This window comes from Rattus norvegicus, chromosome 18 (genome assembly GCF_036323735.1).
Source record: "Rattus norvegicus strain BN/NHsdMcwi chromosome 18, GRCr8, whole genome shotgun sequence".
NCBI lineage: Eukaryota > Metazoa > Chordata > Mammalia > Rodentia > Muridae > Rattus > Rattus norvegicus.
In genome coordinates, this window is record NC_086036.1 from 79,082,030 (window position 1) to 79,101,228 (window position 19,199).

The following is a 19,199-nucleotide window of genomic DNA, read 5'->3' on the forward strand; positions in this document are numbered from 1 at the left end:
GAAAGGCTGTTTAAGAGCTGGATTGAGCCTCAGAGGAAAAAAATGTGTGGCAGGTGTTTTGTCTAAAATTGGTGTTCCAGAAACGGGGAAAGGAGATCCAACATTAGGAGCTAATATTCAAATAGATGTCTCTCTGCTTGGAGCACTGCTTGTTTGGGTTGTGGGGGAGGTGTTGGTTTTTCTTACTTATTTCAACTCTCTAAGGCTCATAATTGAGATTCTCTCTCTCTCTCTCTCTCTCTCTCTCTCTCTCTCTCTCTCCCTCCCTCCCTCCCTCCCTTCCCCCTCCCCCATCACATCATGCATATTCAGTTCAACATGAAGAAGCAAAGGGAAGCCAACTCTACCTCCTTTATTTCACTCATCTTCCCACAAAACACATACTCAGGAGGACACTAGAATGGGAAACAGATTCTTAGTGCTTCCTCTGCCCACACACATCAGATTTCCGTGTCTCTGCCTTCACGTTCTTATTTTTTAATTTCTACAAACTTATGCTCTTTCCCAGCCTGCTCCTTAATGATCTGGTCTGATTTCTAGTTCTTTATGGCCTCCTAATTTGCATTTCAGATCTCTGATGGGTCTACCCTAATTAAGAATCCTCTAAGGGAACTTAGCAACTCCTACTGTAAAAGTGTCCCAGGGTGAGCCGGGTCAGAGGCAGGCGCCTACGAGATGCCAATTACTTACTCCATGAGAATCTTTATTAGGCCCAGAAAGCAGCATTTGAGAAATCACAAAAACCTAAGCTCCTGGGATTAACGAGACTATAAAATGGGAATAAAGGCCGGGGATCACCCTTGGAATGGCTGGTGCTCTCTGTCCATTGGTCTGGTCATCAGGGCCAGCACTCCCTCCACCCTCAGGGGAAAGACTATCATCCGATGGGAGAGCCACTTGTTGCGGTGGACTCCCAGAAGCCTCTTGGCTCGCACCAAGGACTATGTCAGGAATAATGAGTCCCTTGGTGCCGACGAACAAAGTGACAGCAGCTAATGAGGCAGAACAGGGGATGTGATGAAGCAATGACATTTTTTTTGAAGTCAGCAATCTGAGGCGGGGGATCAATAAGTGCTTTCCAGGGTTAATTCACCGGCCACACCACTGACATGCTATTAGGGCTAGGGATGAGCTCGGGGCTCGAGATGGGGGCTTCATCTAGATAAGTGTCCAGAGTGTGAGATACTTATTTCAATAATCCCAAGCATCAAGGCATTCATCCTAACTGCCTCCACGGGGGACCCGGCACCCTTCCATCAATTAACTTTGCCCAGCCTGCAGCCACCTGAAACATCTCCCGGCTTGGATGCTTGGATTCTCTTCTCCCCGGCTGCAACGACAGCAGCTTTTATCCACCTGCGGTTATGCGGGCTTCAGGGTTGGGTGGTTTCTATTTCTATTTGTTTGGGGAAATGGCAGCCAGGAGACTCATTCAAGCCTATAATGGATATTGTATTATATCATAGGGTCGGGCCGAGAGCAAATCAGATAAAACTTAGAACAACTGGGCTTTTTCTTTTTTTTCTTTTCCAGAGAATCACATCCTCGTGACATTTAGTCTCTGACCCTTATTGTGCCTCAGTTTATCTATCCGTCATGGTCTCAGCGAAAGCTCTGACAGTCATCTTACTCACCGAACCCTGGACGCTAACGTAGGCGTCGTCAGTTAAAGCACATGACACCCAAGGTAATTGGGCTAGAGTAGATTGGGTTCTGTTTTCTGCTCAGACCCTTTGTAACCCCCCTACTCTTTGATCTCCTAATGATTCCTGTGGCCTCAGAGACTCATTGTAGTACTTGCTACAACATCTTTAAGTGTTGGGATAACCGGCGACATCCCCAACTATAACATACAGGTGGTGGGATGACTAATCTTAATCATAAACTTGATCACATCTGAAATCAACTACATCTAAGCAGCCAGGCACACCTCCGGCTATTCTTCAGCTGCTCATTTGAGGTCGGAAGAGCTACCAAGAGTCTGAGTCACACCTGCTGGTAGCAGCCCACGTAAAAGGTCTCGGAAGGAGGAAGTTGAATTTTGCCTGCTCACCTTCACTCTAACTGACAAGTTCATCTATCCTGCAGCTGGAGCACTCCTTCACTGGTGGTCCTGGACCTGCCTCTTTGTGATTCCAACTTATACTGAAGACGAGCTGAGACACGCGGCCTCACGTACTACTGAGCCACAATTAAATTCTTGGCTTTTCTGTCTGGAGAGCTATTGTTGGACTAACTGGATGACAGCCTATAAGTTGCTTTAATAAACAATATATATATATATATATATCTGTAAAATTATATTAAAAATGCTGTCTTTTACCCTGCACTATGTTTGGCATGGCAGTGCCCCAAGACATCTGTTGGAGTCTTCATCTCAGTCAGCAAAGCGTCTCACCCACTAAGCTCCAACTCATATCACACTGCCTATAGCTACTCTCTGAGCCTGGCAACAATCTCTCTACCCATCTAGTTCCCAAGGCAGGTTGCCACCATGCCAGACAAATACATCCTAATTCCGTGGCGGCCCAGTGTCTCCAACTACCACACACTCTCTTGAATTCAATTAAATCGCCACATGAAAGAACACACAACACAATAACCTCTGATCCAATTGATAAGATAGAATTGCCCACCTAGACATACAAAGCCCTGTACACATCCATCCCTTAAGAATATTCATAACAACCTGTAAATGTGCAGAGAGGAATCTTAACATCCACCTCCATGTTCTCTTGGCTGCTCCTCTCCCCTTTTGGTCCAATCTCCTCCTCCTCTCTAAAACTTTTCTCCCGCCCATCCTTCCTTCTCAACCAATGACAGACTTCATCCTATCTTGTACCTGCCTTCTCCTGTATAATGGCATCATCCTACATATATACATAATTTATATTCATTTTATGAGTTCTGTTTGCCTAAAGAACCCCAACTAATAACATAAGTGGCAACATAACATTGCATAGAGGAATCTAGGTTTAAATGGTTTAAAAATGGTTTAGATTTAGTCTTACAACACACACTGTGATCCTTCAAGCTTGTGAGACACCGGGGAAGGGTGAGGAGAGTTCTGTAAGAGAAAAATTAAACCTACCACCTGACTTCGAGAATAAGAGAAAAATACCTGGCATCCTACACAGACTTTCTGAGCCACTCAAGAGTAAGACGTATATTGAAAGCCGTCAAAAATGGAGATTAATAATAGGCATCTTTACTCCTTTAGAACAATAATTCACTGAACTTTAAGAGTAAAAAGAGAGGGGAAACACTCTGTCTCAAGCTAGCCAGCACTTTCAATGACTGTGACATTTCCTGCAAGCAAGCACTGAGAGGGGCCGGTGGAGAAGTCTGCTTGTCAACACAGGCAGACAAACAGGGAGGTTGTTCTAAACAGAGGGATTTTTAAAAGAAGCATCAAGTCTCTTATCCAAGTTTATTGAGTTAAAAAACCTTAAATATGTAATTTATATCTACATATATCTCTATCCCTATATAATTATAGGTATAGACATATGGAGAGAGAGAGACAGACAGACACACACACAGGGAGTGGGTAGAGAATAGCTTAGTTACAAATTAAACTATTTAAAGAACTATCAACTATTATTTTTATATCTTCACAGATGCATGGGAAGCCATTATGCTTGATCAGATAGTTGTACTGCTCCAGGATATGAATGAACACCCTGTGACAATTCTTTTGGAACTAAGGCTATGTTGGGCCCAAGTTAGATGATTCGTTTTCATCAGCTTTTCCCGAACATCCACAGTCAAATCGCTTTCAACTCATCAGAACTATCACTGGGTGGAGACGTAAGGCTTTGAGGGTGAGCAGGAGGTGAAAATTCGAGACTTCCCGACTTAGACTTGCAATAGGGTAACAGTTTTGTCTGGTCAGGCACAGAAGCGGACAGCCCTGATGACAACAGCTGGACTTTAAAGAATGGTTATGAACCCGTAGGGTCATAGACCTAAACAGCTATAACTAAAAACATTGCAAAACACTATTAGAATTGTTAGAAAAATAAGTACCTAGGAGAATTTAAAAAAAAAGGTAAAAATTATTTCATTACATAGCCTACCTATAAAGCAAGGTGGTTATAGTATACAAAGAATGGCCAGCAATGGAAGCTGGAGGGGTTATTAGTTATGGTACTTTTGTAAAAATGGATTAATGGAGCCAAAGTAGAGTCAAACACATTCATCCAATGGCCATGTTCAAATAAACATGAGGAAGACGAGTTGTCCTTTCTCGTGGGGTGTGTGTCAAAGGCTGTGATGGCCGTCTGGTGTCCTCCTGACCTTTAGTGTGTCTGCATGGTGGTGTATTTGCCAGGCAAGGCCAGCGTACGATGGTAATGCCATCTGGTGCCATGGAGCTACGAGTCAGAAGAATCCATTCGATAGATCATAAGGGAAAGGCTGTTGGAATTACACACCACTGCTGGGAGCCTTAAAACGAGCCTGAGCAGGACTGGGTTTGATAAAGAGCGAATTGTGCCTGGGAAAAGAGCATCGATGAGATTTGCAGAAACTGCTTCCATGGAAGCAAATCCACCAGACTCTTCTACAGGGTCACCTTTATAACCATGGGAAATAGACACAGTTCCTGGCTTTCAAGGGGCGGTGTGGTTATTATGGGATGGCCCGTACTGAAATCTGTTCAAAAGTCGGATGTCAGTCAGGACTCAGTGAGCCTGGATCCATGGCTGGGCTGAGTTAACCGAGAGTGTTCAGATCCGTAAGAGGGGGTCCCTGAGATGCTTCTTACTTGGGGTTACGAGGGCCTGGAAGGGTGGAGTGCTGCTTTCTATCTGTAACAAGTGTTAAGTCTTCTGACTGCATTCTGTGTAGAGGAATAAAGCGTTTAGAAATGCAGATTTAATGGCGCATTCCCAGGGACTTGGGGGAGGGGGTTATCTGAGCTGGTAAACAGACAAAAGGTCTCTGGCTTCGAGGTTGATAAGAAGGCTAAGCGTTGGGCCTGGTATTCACCCTCACACCCAGACCTCCTGCCATTCTGCTGAGGGGGGATCTGGCTGCACTGCAGACACAGCCTTCCAGACCCTTCCAAACATTCCTAAATCACTGCCTGCCACAGTTACCATCCTCAAGGGCCGAATTTCATCCTGAAAATTGGTACCAGGCCACCTTGGCTGATGAGCTTGAGGGGTATCCAGGCAACCATTGTATACTGTGATAGCACGGATACGCAGAAAGGATGTGCTCACACTGCCTAGAGCTCAGGGCCCTGCCATAGGCCAGAGTCCAGAAAAGTCTCACCTCAAATTGACAGATTCTATCTGAAGATAATCTCTCTCACCATGTCTGATTAGCACTGTTTGGTGGGACCTCATCTGATCTGCTGGATCGAGCTGGGCCTGCGATCTGTGAGCCCAGGCTTGGGGCAAGGAGCAGGGCTTGTCCGTACATTACAATGAAAACCATTCTTTCAGTCCAGTGTCTGCCAGCTCCTCTCCTGCTCCGGTCGCTTGTCCAAATGCTTGCTTCGTACCAGCAGAGCAGTGAGCTCAGCATCGATGTGAAGTGCACAGGCTGGCCTACTTCCTCCTGCCGGTGGGCGGTTGAGAGCGAGTCACGGCATTCATCGGGAATACCCTGGGTGGTGGCACTGAACTGGGGTCCTCTCGAAACTTTCGAGGTGGCATCCTAACCCGTGGTGGCCCTTCGATGGAGACAAGGTTGTTGTAGAGGAGAAGTTAAAAGGAAACGGCCCTCAAGGCCGTTGCGTTAGTAATGTGCCACAATGCTTAAAACAGATTTGGACATGACTCGTAGTAGAGACATGGAGACCAGGCAATCTGCAAGTCAGAATGCCCGAGAAAGCCTGTGACTCCTAAATGAAGGTGTAGCATTTCTTATTCACAGGCTCAGAGGGGTTTACTACACCCATACCTCAACAACAGACCAAGGCTCCAGGATCAGAACACGCACGGTCCTGATATTTAGGGGTTTCTGGGTATAGACTCAAGAAAGGGATATAACATAGCAAATGCTATGGGTGGGATTGTGGTTAGCAAAGTTCTAAGGCTGAAAACCTGGTTCCTAACGCTGCAGAAAGAGACCTGCTTTGGTTAAGCATAGGCTTCTACTTCAAGGGAAGACGGTGGGCACGCAGGTCTCGGGGGCCAGAAAAGAGACATCGCTTTGCCTTAAATTATGATTGTGTGCTGTGTTGTGGATGAGTTTTCAGAGAGAAGAGAGAGAGGGAGTAGAGGGAGAGAGGGGAGAGGGGGAGGGGGAGGGGCAGAAGGAGAGAGAGATAAGTTGGTAGCACAAAGGCTATGGCAAAGCTGGGTAGGTCAGATGGAGCTAACAGCTGTGGAAATGGTGGAAGGGGCTCTCGCTGTACATGAATGGACCAGAGAGTTTCCTAAGTCACACAGGGTCCTAGAGAGGAAAAGGTCCTAAGGTCTGAATCCAGATCATTTGACAGATGGGGGTGAGGGGGTGCCACTGTGGGAGCCAAGGAAGGCTGTGGGTGACAGTTTCCATGGGGAAACCTCCATGGCAGAGTCAGCAGTGCTGGGCCAGGGGCATCCGAGGAGGAGGAGGTGCTGACTGGAAGCTGCCCGTATAGGCTTAGAGCCAGAGAGAGAGGCTTGTGAGTCACCACACAGCGTCGGACAGAACGTTGTGGAGTGACAGGCAGAGAAGACAAGCTGTCTCTATCACTCTTGAGGGTTGAAGGGACTGTAGCAAGGCATATTAGGTCCCAGTCTCCTGTTCTTTTCCTACTTCAAATGCGAAGATTCTGCCTGACCGCCACTCCCAGTACTTACTAAGGCTCTGAGACTTTGGGGCCTCTTTGATAGATTCTGGGGTATTACCCAGTGGCAAGAGTGGCCCAAGCATTCCTTGATGTTCAGGAGCAACTCCAAACCCTTTTTAGAATACCAACTGGGCCTTCTAGACTCATACAATCTCAGTGGAATTTCCAAAAACAACCGTGCAGGCAGCCTGTGAATGCAGAACCACTTCTGGGTAGTTCCCATGGATGTGCCCGCTCCTGTCCATACAGCAAAGGGACTAGTCCCACACTGGCAGGGTCTCTACATGGCCTGGACTTCTACTGGTAGAAGGAGGTGCAAAGGCAGGTCAGGCTGTGCCTCTTGGGCTCTAGGGATCCTCCCTAGGGACACTCAAGGCCCTGCTTATTCAAATGCAGAGTTTCATTCCTGCAACTCCTGAGGGCTGTGCAACCTTGCAGAACCGGGGAGAAGGCACTTAGCATATTTCGTATTTATAGAGAGCCTCTCCACCAACAGGCTTGCTTCACGGGGTCTCATTTCATTAATCCTCACAGCAGGGTGTGGATGGTGGGTAAGAATTGTCAATTTTACCTAATGTGGGGGCAGAGCTGCAAGAGGCTAAAAGACTTGCCTAAGGCTGTTGGATGAGTCAGTTTCCCCATGCCTAGGCGGCCCTGATTTCCTGACTCCTGCCCACCACCTCACACTTCCCTTCAGAAATAACATCGTAAAAAGTGTACTAAATCTGAGCCGGAGATCAAATCGTCGTGATGCTCAGCACACCACTTAACCTTTCCCTGCCCCGATGTCTGAATCCATAAAATGGGGCTAATAATCCCTGCCTTCTACCTTGTCATCGGAATATTATGAATATTAATCTCAGTGATCAAAGTCCTTGGGAAGAGCTGCCACATAAATTCAAGGTTCGGGTTAAGATCAACTACTTGTATATTATTCAATGATTAGAGAAACACACCGGTTTCATATCACAGGAGAGAGCTCTGACAACAGGAGTAAGATTTTTTGTGTCTACATTTTATATATCCATGTGGAATTTTTTTCTTCTTATGTGCAAGTACATGTAAGTGTGTGTGTGTGTGTATGTGTGTATATGTGTATGTGTATATGTGTGTATGTATGTATGTGTGTATGTATGTGTATATGTATGTATGTGTGTACGTATGTATGTGTGTATGTAGGCATGCATGCATGTATGTGTATATGTATGTGTAATGTATGTATGTATGTGTGTGTACGTATGTATGTGTGTATGCATGCATGCATGCATGTATGTATGTGTGTATGTATGTGTGTATGTATGTGTATATGTATGTATGTGTGTGTACGTATGTATGCATGCATGTATGTATGTATGTGTGTATGTATGTGTATATGTATGTATGTGTGTATGTATGTGTATATGTATGTATGTGTGTATGTATGTGTGTATGTATGTGTATATGTATGTATGTGTGTACGTATGTATGTATGTATGCATGTATGTATGTGTATATGTATGTATGTGTGTATGTATGTGTATATGTATGTATGTACGTATGTATGTGTGTATGTATGCATGTATATATGTATGCGTGTATGTATGTGTGTATGTATGTGTATATGTATGTATGTATGTATGTATGTATGTATGTATGTGTATGCACCTGTGTGTGTGTGGGGCACTTGTGTATGTTAGAGGACAACTTACAGTGTGGTTTGTAGGCGCTGTTGATCTTGGTTTGTTTGTTTGGTTTTGGTTTTGGACAGGGTCTCTCACCAGGCTGGAACTTTAAAATAACCTAGGCCACCAGGCTTGTCTGATTGCAAGTGAGCTCCCACGCCTGTTTTTATTTTAGATTTTAACACGGACACTGAGGACAAGCACTTTACAGCTGAGCCTCCTCCCCGGGTGCGACATGGTGCTAACTTCCTATAATTGTATGTAGGCATGTTAAAACGTAAAAACGTATGTATTTATGTTTTTAAATGCCCAACAGTTTTCTAAAGGTGTCTTTCCAAGCCTTTTCTTTCCTGCAGATGATGGCAACTCTTTAAGATGCTCTCGCACTTATGAGAAGATGGAAAGGCCTTGCGGTTTCGTTCTCCTGTGCTTGGCATTTCTGTTCAAAGTCCAATATCCCCCGGACCCACAGAAATGGTGCTGAGACTCGGATTTATTTCCTCTTCCCAATCTGGTTTAGCTCTCCACATGACTAAGAACAGTATACCCCAGAGTTAATAGTGTCTGAGGTGGGGTGTTTGCCACTTCTGTTTGAAATCAAATGTCTGATCTTATCTGCTGTGACAGCTTTAGTGCCCCTCTTCTCTGACAAATTTTTCAGTTGGGAGGAATGCAAACACTGGCCTTGGTGCAGTTACAGGAAGGGCTAATCCAAGCAAGCTCATATTGGCAGCTTGATTTTTAACGAACTGCAGAGCCCTAAAGTAGCCACTTGCTAGGAGGAGGGGAAAAAAACAGAATAAACAAATCTCTATGGACTCTTCCAGCACTTCCTTATCTGTCCTGGGACCTGGCATAGGAGAGGCACAGAGAAATTTTAGTCTAGCAGCATCACCACTGACCTGGGCATTGAGCGTATGTGTGGCAGTGGGTAAGCAGGAGAGAGAGCTGAATTATAAGCATCCCTGCAACTTAATTTGAGTTACCTGGGCTGGAGATTATTTCCAGTATTTGCAAAGGCTGGATTCTATGCTCCTTTCTGGGAACACAGTGCTGTGAAGACATGTTTGCTTAGCATTTGTGTATAGGCCTTATGCACAATGATATTCATTGACTTGAGATGCACTGAGCACCTGACCATCCACTCTCTAAGACAGTGGTCGGTTCTCTCAACCTGTGAGTCAGGACTCCATTGGGGGTTGAATGACCCTTTCACAGGGTTTACGTGAGACCATCAGAAAACACAGATATTTATATTATGATATATAACAATAGCAAAATTACAGCTATGAAGTAGAAACGAAAATAATTTTACAGTTGGGGTCACCACAGCCTGAGGGACTGTGTTAAAGGGTCACCGCATTGGAGAGGTTAAGAACCAGTGCTCCAAGGAAAAGCAGAGCATAAATCACTGTAGAGTTAGAAGGAGTAGCCTACACAAAGACCAGACCTATATGGTAAAAAGTATGGGATTATATTGTATCTGTAGACTGGAATAGTTTAAACTGATTCCTTTAAAAGGTTATCATTATTCTATTTTATGTACATGAGTGTTTTGCCTGCATGCCTATCAGTGTGCTGTAGTGTCATAGAATCCAGATAGTGTGGCAGACTTACTAGAACTGGAGCTACATACTGTTGTGGTCTACCATGTAGGTGACAGACAGTTGTGAGCTACCATGTAGGTTCTGAGATCCAAACTTGGGTCCTCTGAGCAACAGCCTTGCTCATAACTACTGAGTCATCTGTCCAGCCCCTAAGCTGACTCTCTTTTGGTTGAGGTAAAAATTTGTATGTATAGAGAAAATTGGAAAAAAAAATACGTCACAGAAACTTCTGAGTGTGACTTATGCAGTAGGGAAAATTGAAATTCTCCCCAGATAGTATGAAAGTTTCTAGTTGAGCATAATCTTTAGTGAACTGTAAATACTGTAAATATTAAATGAAACTTTGAAAACAAAGTTGTCTGTGGGCTGAAATATTAAAGCTCCCTGATGACGTTCGCTCTCTTGGTAGTGTGATTTACTTCATGAGTGGCCAAATTACTGGCTCAGTACCTGCAAAGCCAACTGTTTGATTTCTTTGGGAAGGAGACACGGTAGGTGAGTCATGGGTGGCTCACTCTCTCTGTGGATCCCAGTCTCTAACTGACCTTCCTTTTCTTGGTAGGGACATCTGGTAGACCTGAGAGTCTTGAGATTTTATTTCCAACAGATAAGCTTTTTTCCTCCTTTTGTGTCAGTGACTTTGGCAGCTTGTCCCTTCTTGAAAACTCTTGGTTAAAGTAATGAGTAAATTCCAAAGTCCTTGATTATTTTTTAATGGCTGCAAAATGACTCTCTTCCTCTAATTGAATCACATCCCATGTCAGACTAATTGGGAACTAGTCCTCTCCCGCTTGTCATCCTTACCGGCCAGCAGAGTTAGGCTGCTGCAGCCTGCTCTGCCCTCTTTACTGCTCCCACTCAGACCCTCACTTCTGCCATCACTTAGAGTCCATTGCCTCAAACTCTGGGTCTGTGGTCTCTTTGGAAAGGTCAGGCATTGGCCTCAAAGGAGGCTCTCCCTGGCTCCTTTCACACGCAGCCAGCTCAGATGGACCTCCCTGAGAAGTACATCATGCTTAGTTGATCCTTGGTTTGCTAGTAAACAAATCCATTAAGCTACCCAATAGTTGGGAGTGTTTCAGGAGCCAAGAGGCTCCCTTCTTGTGTGTGTGTGTGTGTGTGTGTGTGTGTGTGTGTGTGTGTAAGAAACCATTGATTAGTGGGCTTTTAGATTTATACTTTTTATAAAATGGTGGCTTCATAGTGAGATTTTTTTAACTAGAACATGTACTCCAAACATGTTAACTCCCCTTTGACCATCTCCTGTTCCTCTCCCACCCCAAATATCCTCTCTTCATCCTAAATAGTCCCACTTTTATTTTCATTGCATTTACATGTGTGCGTGTGTACTCAGGCGTGTGTGTGTGTGTGTGTGTGTGTGTGTGTGTATGTGTGTACTCAGGTGTGTGTGTGTGTGTGTGTGTGTGTGTGTGTGTGTGTGTTATCTAGGTTTCCCATATGCAAATGTGTTTGCCTTTCCCAGTCTGGCTTATGTGTGTGATGCTCTCCAGTTCCATGCATTTCTGACTTAGTTTCACTCTTTGCTGCTGAATAAAACTCCGTTGTGTATAGAAGCAATATTTTTTTTATTCATTTGTTGTTGATAGTCACCTTCGGTGATTCCATAGCTTGCCTATTGTGGCCACTGATTAATAAATAAAGTAAACTGGTGTCCGGATGCCTCAGATTCTTTGGGTATTTTCCCAGGAATGGATTAGCCAGGTCATTCAGTGGAACTACTTTTAGCTTTCTGAAGAGCTTCCATTCTGATTTGCATATTGGCTTAACCCATTTACATTCCCACCAGCAACTTAGAAGCGTTCTCTTTCCCACGACCTCAGGAGCGGTTCTTAATGCCTTCCTCCCCCACCATAGGTAGAGCAGAAGGAGGGCTGTCCATCTGTTGAGAATTTCCAGTGTCTCCTGGTGCGGATCCACCCAAACTCCAAGATCTGGTGCTCCTACCATGCAGGTCCTGGGATGGATCTCAGGTCCCCAGGCCTGGCCGCATCGCAGAGGTAAATCACCACCAACCCTTTATATTGACTCTTTGCTCAACTATTAGTATCCTGATGGCTTCCTTGCCTTGACTAAGAGATTTTGTTTGGCAGGATCCTAGTTCTTAATGCCCCTCCTGAGATCTCCCCAGCACAACCCTCATCTCCACAGTCTTTTGCCAGCCTTGCACCAGGGTGTTTCATCCTTGACTTAGAGATTTTATTTGTCAGGATCCTAGTTCCCCAATGGCCCTCCTGAGATCTCCTCAGCACTACCCTTATCTCCACGGTCTCTCGCCAGCCTTGCACCAGGGTGTTTCATCCTCAATTCAACCTCTCCAAGCTTAGATGCCAAATATTTTGTAAGACTCATCAGTACCCTTGCTTCCTTTTCTCTCAGAAACCTGGTTAGCTTGAGCCTCTGTCACACTCATTCCTGGCGATGAGTCATCTGGCCACGCAAACTCTGGTTAAAGCCACAGCAAACTTGAGGGGAGGGCTCACAACTCCATATGATCCCTGTTCCCCAATGTCGCTTTCACAATTTAAACCTCCCTATATCTCTTGTACCCCACATCATGGCCCTGCCTCACAGATCAGAGAGAAAAGAGGGATTTTTGTGGGTAAGTGACTGGGTCTCCCTGTAACAAATGTTCATTCATTGCTGAGGTACTTTTTGCGTAAGAGGGGGCTGAACCGAGTCCATCTGCACCTGTGTTTTTCCTTCTCTCCCAAGACCTCTTTTCCTCTGTAGGTCCTCTTTTCTTCATTGCTATCTCCTTCTTCACAGGCAAGACTTCTTTACAAGGTAGAGCCTTCCCTTGACAACCTGTCTCCTTCACCCTTCCTCTGGCTCACATACCTCCCTAGTCAGTATCACTGCATCTGGTTCTAGACTCCACTTTCCCTTCAGCCTATACCATGAAGACTTTTATCCTCACACTGTGCAAACTCACCACCTTACAGAAAGCTTGAGCTCCTCTTTAGTTCTCAGAGCACATGGCCCTTCAGCCGTACTTAGTGGGGCTGACCATCTAGAGATGCCCATTCTTCCCTTGAGCTTCCAGACACCTCACTCTTTGGATCACCCCCATGTCTGTGATCTCAGCTCCTGCTATCACTATGCTTGGATCTCACTGCCTTGCAGACCGCTCACTCATACCACAGGTTCTCGGGTTTCTTTTGGATCACTTCTGCTTTTTCATCTGTGTACGTAGGATGGCATCCTAGTCCACCTTTAACTCCTGACTCCCAACATTATATCTCAAGCCACAGTGGCCGATCTGTTCTCCAAACAGTGGAGGGGCTCTGTAGCTTCACCAGAGCCTCTGTGTGATCCTTGCCTAAGCCCTCACCACACTCATATTCTGACTCCATCCATTCTGTGACTATATCTTCATCATCTTTTGTTTTTGACCAGCAGTCAAAGGATCAGTCATATGATAGCAGTGTCTATACCTTCAAGTGGCTCCCTAGGGTGAAGGGAACAACTGTGAGGCTTCATCTACCCCTCAGCGAGTCACTTGAGCTGTAATGTTCATGGATCTGTAGACACATGGCCTCTGGTATTTCTTTCCACTGTTTCAAATGGCTCCTCTACCAGCTGTGCTTGCTTGTTCGTTTTTCCTTCTCCTGAGGAGATCCTACCCCCAGGTCTTCCTTCTACAGGTGGTGCATGTAATGCCCCCAGCTTGAATTATCCACCACCTCCCATCCTATCAGTCCATTCTGTGTCTCCTTAGCCACTTTCTGAAGCTGTAGCTTGATTGGGTATCCATTAATCACCCCTTTCACTAATATGTAGCTTCTCGCAGGGTGGGTCTCTGTTGCTTTGCTCACTTGCAAACTACATCCTTGAAGCCTGATACAGTACCTGGCATTGGTTAGGGACACAACAGTACACATTAACCCATGCACCGTCTCCTCTTTCTGATGAGGACATTGGGTTTGGAGACACCTGGAAGGTTTTGTGTATTAATGGATCTTGTCTAATCATTAAACATGGGCATTCTTCTGAGGTCAGCAGAAATAACATCTTTAGGCGACAACACGAACAGCAGTTAAAACTTCCAAACAGAACTTAATCTAGAGACGGTGTTCAATTCCTCATATCTGTGCTGGAAATGTTTATATTTTGTATTTAGATAGCAGCTCTGCAATATAGATTAGGAGGACTAACATAGAGCTCTGGGAATACCACGTCTCCACAATCACTCCAGGTTTTGAAGTTAGTTTTGACTCTAGGTCTTATTTTGCTATTTTGGAAGCTGAACTAAGTCATGTCTTGTCAGTCTTTCCCCGACTGCCTTGTCCTATCAGCAACTGTATTATTTACTTACAAAAACAGCTTGCAACACTCTCCTGTCAGTCTAACACTATAGAGGGAACTCTGGAATTGAACAACAAATTCAGCAGAATGTTGCAAACTAAAGGCACTGACTTAGAAATGCCATTTTGTGGTAGGATTAGCCCTTCTGGTTTTAGCTAATTTTGTAACATTTGGTAAATTTCCAAGTTATTCTGTATCAGAACACCTACCTACAAACTGAAAAAGTATGTAAAAATAAATATTTATATACCAGAGAGGGCAGTGCTCTAATTGATCTGTAGAGTTGTAATACTACTTTGGTAATAATACTTTTGGTAACTATTGTTATCTTCATTGACTTTTATGTTTTGATAGGGCTTACTGCTGAATGAGTAGCATGATTCTTTCTTATGTTTTTTAAAAATATATTATAAGTTTAGATAGATTTGAATAGCTACTGAGTTTTCTAAAATAGGGTTTAGTTCCAGTGTGTGATATGTAGAAAAACCTTACAGGGTAAAAATTTGTCTGTGTTGAGATTTATGTGGTCAGACACTCCCAAGTGACTTCTGAGAAAGGGGTTGAGGGCAGCTTACGCAACGTATCTCATTCTTCTGAGCTCTTGGTATATGGCCATTTTTGTAGCCCCATCACTACCTATGTTTCTCTCTGCACCAAAAAGTAAAGTCTTTTGTAAAAATTTATTTTGTGTATGTGTGTATATCTGAAGTGTTTGCCATTTGGGTTCAGGTACCCATGGTTGGCAGAAGAGGGCATAGTACCCTCTGGAGCAAGAGTTGCAGGCTAAGGGCTGCTTTACTTGTGCTCAGAACTGAACTAAGTTCCTCTGTAAGAGCTGCAAGTGTTCTAACTGCTGAGGCTTTTCTCCAGCTCCAAACAGAAATCTTTTTAAGGTAGGCATATTGCTCTTGTTAAAATATACGTAAAACATATATTTTATTGTTTGCTTTATTTATATGATTGTTTTTAGCTGTAAGCGTAGTGGCCATTTAGAATTGTATACCCACCACTATCAACCAAGTGAGGAACTTCTTACCCCTGCAAACAGACACTCTATCCATTCCATACCAACCGCTTGCTGCCCCCGGCATCCTGCCTCCTCCCTCCATCTGGAGACCTCATGGTGATGGACTCTCACAGCACAGCTCAGTGTGTGGCTGACATCACTGGTGTCTTCCTGGCTGACCTGCTCTGTGGAGGTGTTTGTTTTTGTTGCTACATTAAGAAGATTACGAGTGAAAGGAGAACACAGAGTAAAGACTCACAGAGAACCCAAGTCCCCATAGGATTTGTTAAGGACTGTTCACAGTTCTTCCTTGTGTGAGACACACATCAGGACACACTCTAACTGAAGTCTCTGTTCCTCAGAACCTTCTTGAAAACTCCTGGATGCTGTCAAGTGGCTTCACACAGCCCTTCGGCCTGCAGGATTTCAAGTGCTGGCTACATCTGCTATGCTGTTTGAAGGCTGGCTGTGAGCGTGAGGTAGCCGCGGAGATCCTGGAAGCACAGCACCTTCAGGGCTTCTAGACTCCATACCAGTCGCAGAGGTGTATTGTAGAACTCTGTCCCTTCAGTAGGTGTCTTAGGGTTTTACTGCTGTGAGCAGACACCGTGACCAAGGCAACTCTTATAAGGACAACATTTAACTGGGGCTGGCTTACAGGATCAGAGGCTCAGTCCATTATCAGCAGGGCAGGAACATGGCAGCATCCAGACAGGCATGGTGCAGGAGGAGCTGAGAGTTCTACATCGTCATCTGAAGGCTGCTAGCAGGATACTGACTTCCAGGCAGCTAGGACTAGGATATTATAGCCCATGCCCACTGTGACACAGCTACTCCAAAGGGGCCACACCTTCTAATAGTGCCACTCCCTAGGTCAAGCATACATGAACCATCATAGTGGGTGATTGGACACACAGCTCAGAATGATCATGACCAAACTCCCTGCACCACCTCTGCGTGGTCAGCATGTACATGTCACTATCCTGAGCCAGCTGGCAGGGCCATTTTTGTTTTTTTTTTTTGGTTGTTTTTTGTTTTTGGGGTGTTTTTTTTTTGTTTTTTTTTTTTGTTTTGTTTTGTTTTTTTCTTTTGTTTTTTGCCTCTGCTGATACCAACTCTCCAGGTGAACCTTCTCTTACTTGGCTCCTCTGGAGGCAGGCATGCAGGACTCTGGACTTCTACCCTCTGTAAGTAACACATGCCTTTTCTTTCTGTGTGAGGCTCAAGTTCTTTATCCTTCCCCAGTTTCAAAACCTGGAGAAATGGGAGGTTTATATCAATCTGTTATTGTGATAAAGCATCAAGACCATGGCAACTTACAAAAGGGATTGTTTTCTTGGCTCACTGTCACGGTGGAGAGGCATGGCAGCAAGTGGCAGCAGGCAAGAGAGCCTGAGCAGAGAGTGGAGAGCCCACACATCTTGACTCCTAAGCAGGAACTGGAGAGAGCTGGTATGACATGAGTCTTAGTGTTCTCAAAGCTCTCTAGTGACAGGCTTCCTCCAGGAAGGACCTCAAACAACTGAGGACCAAATGTTCAAGGGCCAAGACTAGGGGATATTTTGCATCAGCACATTACAAGGCTCCTCCTTCCTTCCTTTAGTGAATGAGTCAGAAGCCACCTCCAGACTGTCTTCCATCTGTACTTTCTGAAGAGGACTACAGTCACTACAGGGTGACCAGATTTGTTGTTGAGGCTGACAGGATAGACTCCATTCCTCCGCGGTCTGCCAAGCCCTTGGGTTCCCATGTTCAGACTTTTTAAAAACTAAACCATGTCCAGACTGCCTGTAAGGGAACTCTCTAGAAATATCCCCTAGCATCACAGGCAGGGTAGATAAAGAAACCGGCTGACGGACGGATCAGACCCAGAAACATGGTCAGCAGCAGGCAGGTTGCGGGAGTGCTGGACCACAGGGTTCCAAACAATTCCTCTCTGTTGGTGAGTTTTCAGAATTGATCTACAGAGCAATGCTGACAGTAGATTTTCTGCCAGCAATAAAGGTGGCTTGATTCACAGAATAATTACTGTATGCAAATGAGTGTGATTCTCCTCTGCCCTTTTATGGATGACTCTGCCCTGCCATTCATCAGGGCCACAAATTTCACTTGGGAGGAGATGGATTTAAAGAGACAGGCGCCCCTGGAGCTTTGTGGTGAACTTACTAAATCCACGCTAAGTGTCTTCATAAATAGAAGCACATATGCCGAGACGAGCTCCTGGGCTTTGACATTTTTATCTACGTATTGTTGCTTGGAAAATGGGGAGGTACTCTCCCCTGAGCCCGATGCTGGAGCAGACTATCGGGTCCTATGAACCCAGGGGGCTTCACTCTTCAGGGGCACCTCTCGATAAAAGAAAGTCAAGAGAAAAGAGTTCTTTCTAACAGGACTGCGATCCGGACACAAAAGAATACAGGGAGTCTGAAATAAAGTGAGCTGTGCTTGAAGCTAAAATGTTGCGATGGAAAGCACAATGAAGCCAGGAGTGGAAACAAATCGTTAAAGCGCTGGCCTGACTGACAGGGCTGGGGAGATAGCTCAGCGGAGAGGATTACTCGCTGCCTTTGCGGAGAACCAGGGTTCAGTTCACAGCACCCACATCGATCAGTTTACTGATCGCTGCCCCTGTAGCTCCAGTCCCAAGAGATCCGGGGCCCTCTCTTGCAATTACTAGACACCCATGTGCAAGTGTGTATACTCACACACATAAATAATAAAAAAATTTTTTTTCTAAAACAAAACAGAAACTATCCCCTGTTTCATATAGTTGGCCTTGATGCTCCGAGACCTCGGGATGATGCACCAGGCAGATTTCCCACATGGGTAGGTCTGTGTGCCGTATGCCTTCTGCGTGCTTCGCCGTCCTTAGAAACCGAGCATACCGTTAGACCTGAGAGACTGCAGCATGAGAGCCCTTAAGAACCTGCAGTACACGGCATGTTGCTACTTCCCAGCAGCTTTTGCCTTTGCTCCCCACATGCAATGTTTATCCACACACATCTCTCATGAGGTGGGGGTGAAGAGGGAATGCAACAGCCTCATCTGTCGCTGCTGTCTTGTTACTCATGTTGTAACAGTGTATTGATGTCAGGACATGCCAAAGCCACGGTCTTTCCCTGTCAACCCCAGAATAAAGAAGACACAGCAATGCTCTCATGTCCACACAGAGCATACACCACTGGAGGCCCTCACTCCCTTTCTCAAACAAAGGCCAATTAGTATTTAAATGTTCTCAAAGTACCAAACTAGTGAGCTGGATTTCTAGGATTTCCTCATGTCCCTGATACTTCACTTCTTCCCAGCGACTGACTTGAAGAACTTGGGTTGCTTTGAGATCAAAGAAAACGTGACAATGTTTCAATCTGGCACAGTCCCCAGTTATATCCTTCAAAGTAAAAAGAGTCTTTCTATCCTTCAGAAATTAGAAGACTGAGTAACGTAACTAGGTGGCCATTTATTTTTATCTGCAACTTCTCAAACCCATTGTGATATGACACAAAAGCCAGAATGTTCAAAGGAGATGCATTGTATGACTCCAGGATCAGTGCAGTTTCAAGCTTGTGTGTGGCAATGGTCACCTATATGCACGGTGGATGGATGAGCGAATGAGTGAGCGCCCCATACTCCCTTTAAGAACTACCATCAAGGGGCTGGCAAGATGGTTCAGCAAGTAAAGGTGTCTGACCACCAGAGTGCGATCCCTGGGACCCACAGGCGGGAAGAAAGCATCAACTCTGTCAAGCCCTGCAACCTCCACACATGGCTGTGACACATGCATGTGCACACACAAACACAAATAAAAATGT

The 19,199-nt window shown here is 45.1% G+C and overlaps 2 long non-coding RNA genes across 4 annotated transcripts in view; one reads left to right on the plus strand and one right to left on the minus strand.

Moving 5' to 3' along the window:
• Positions 1 to 15,646: 15,646 nt before the first annotated feature.
• On the minus strand, positions 15,647 to 16,225 carry LOC134483070 (uncharacterized). Its single transcript, XR_010059934.1, has 2 exons — positions 16,049 to 16,225; positions 15,647 to 15,884 (listed from the first exon to the last, which is right to left on the minus strand). It is a non-coding gene; the product is annotated as an uncharacterized LOC134483070 (long non-coding RNA).
• Positions 16,226 to 16,270: 45 nt separating this feature from the next.
• Positions 16,271 to 19,199, plus strand: part of LOC102552707 (uncharacterized) — a 52,485-nt gene continuing 49,556 nt past the window's right edge. For 2 of the 3 annotated variants that reach the window (XR_005496258.2, XR_005496259.2), the window contains exon 1: positions 16,311 to 16,577. This is a non-coding gene — a long non-coding RNA (uncharacterized LOC102552707). Of the gene's footprint in view, positions 16,578 to 19,199 lie in introns of all 3 variants that reach the window. The other variant, XR_005496260.2, reaches the window with a different exon arrangement.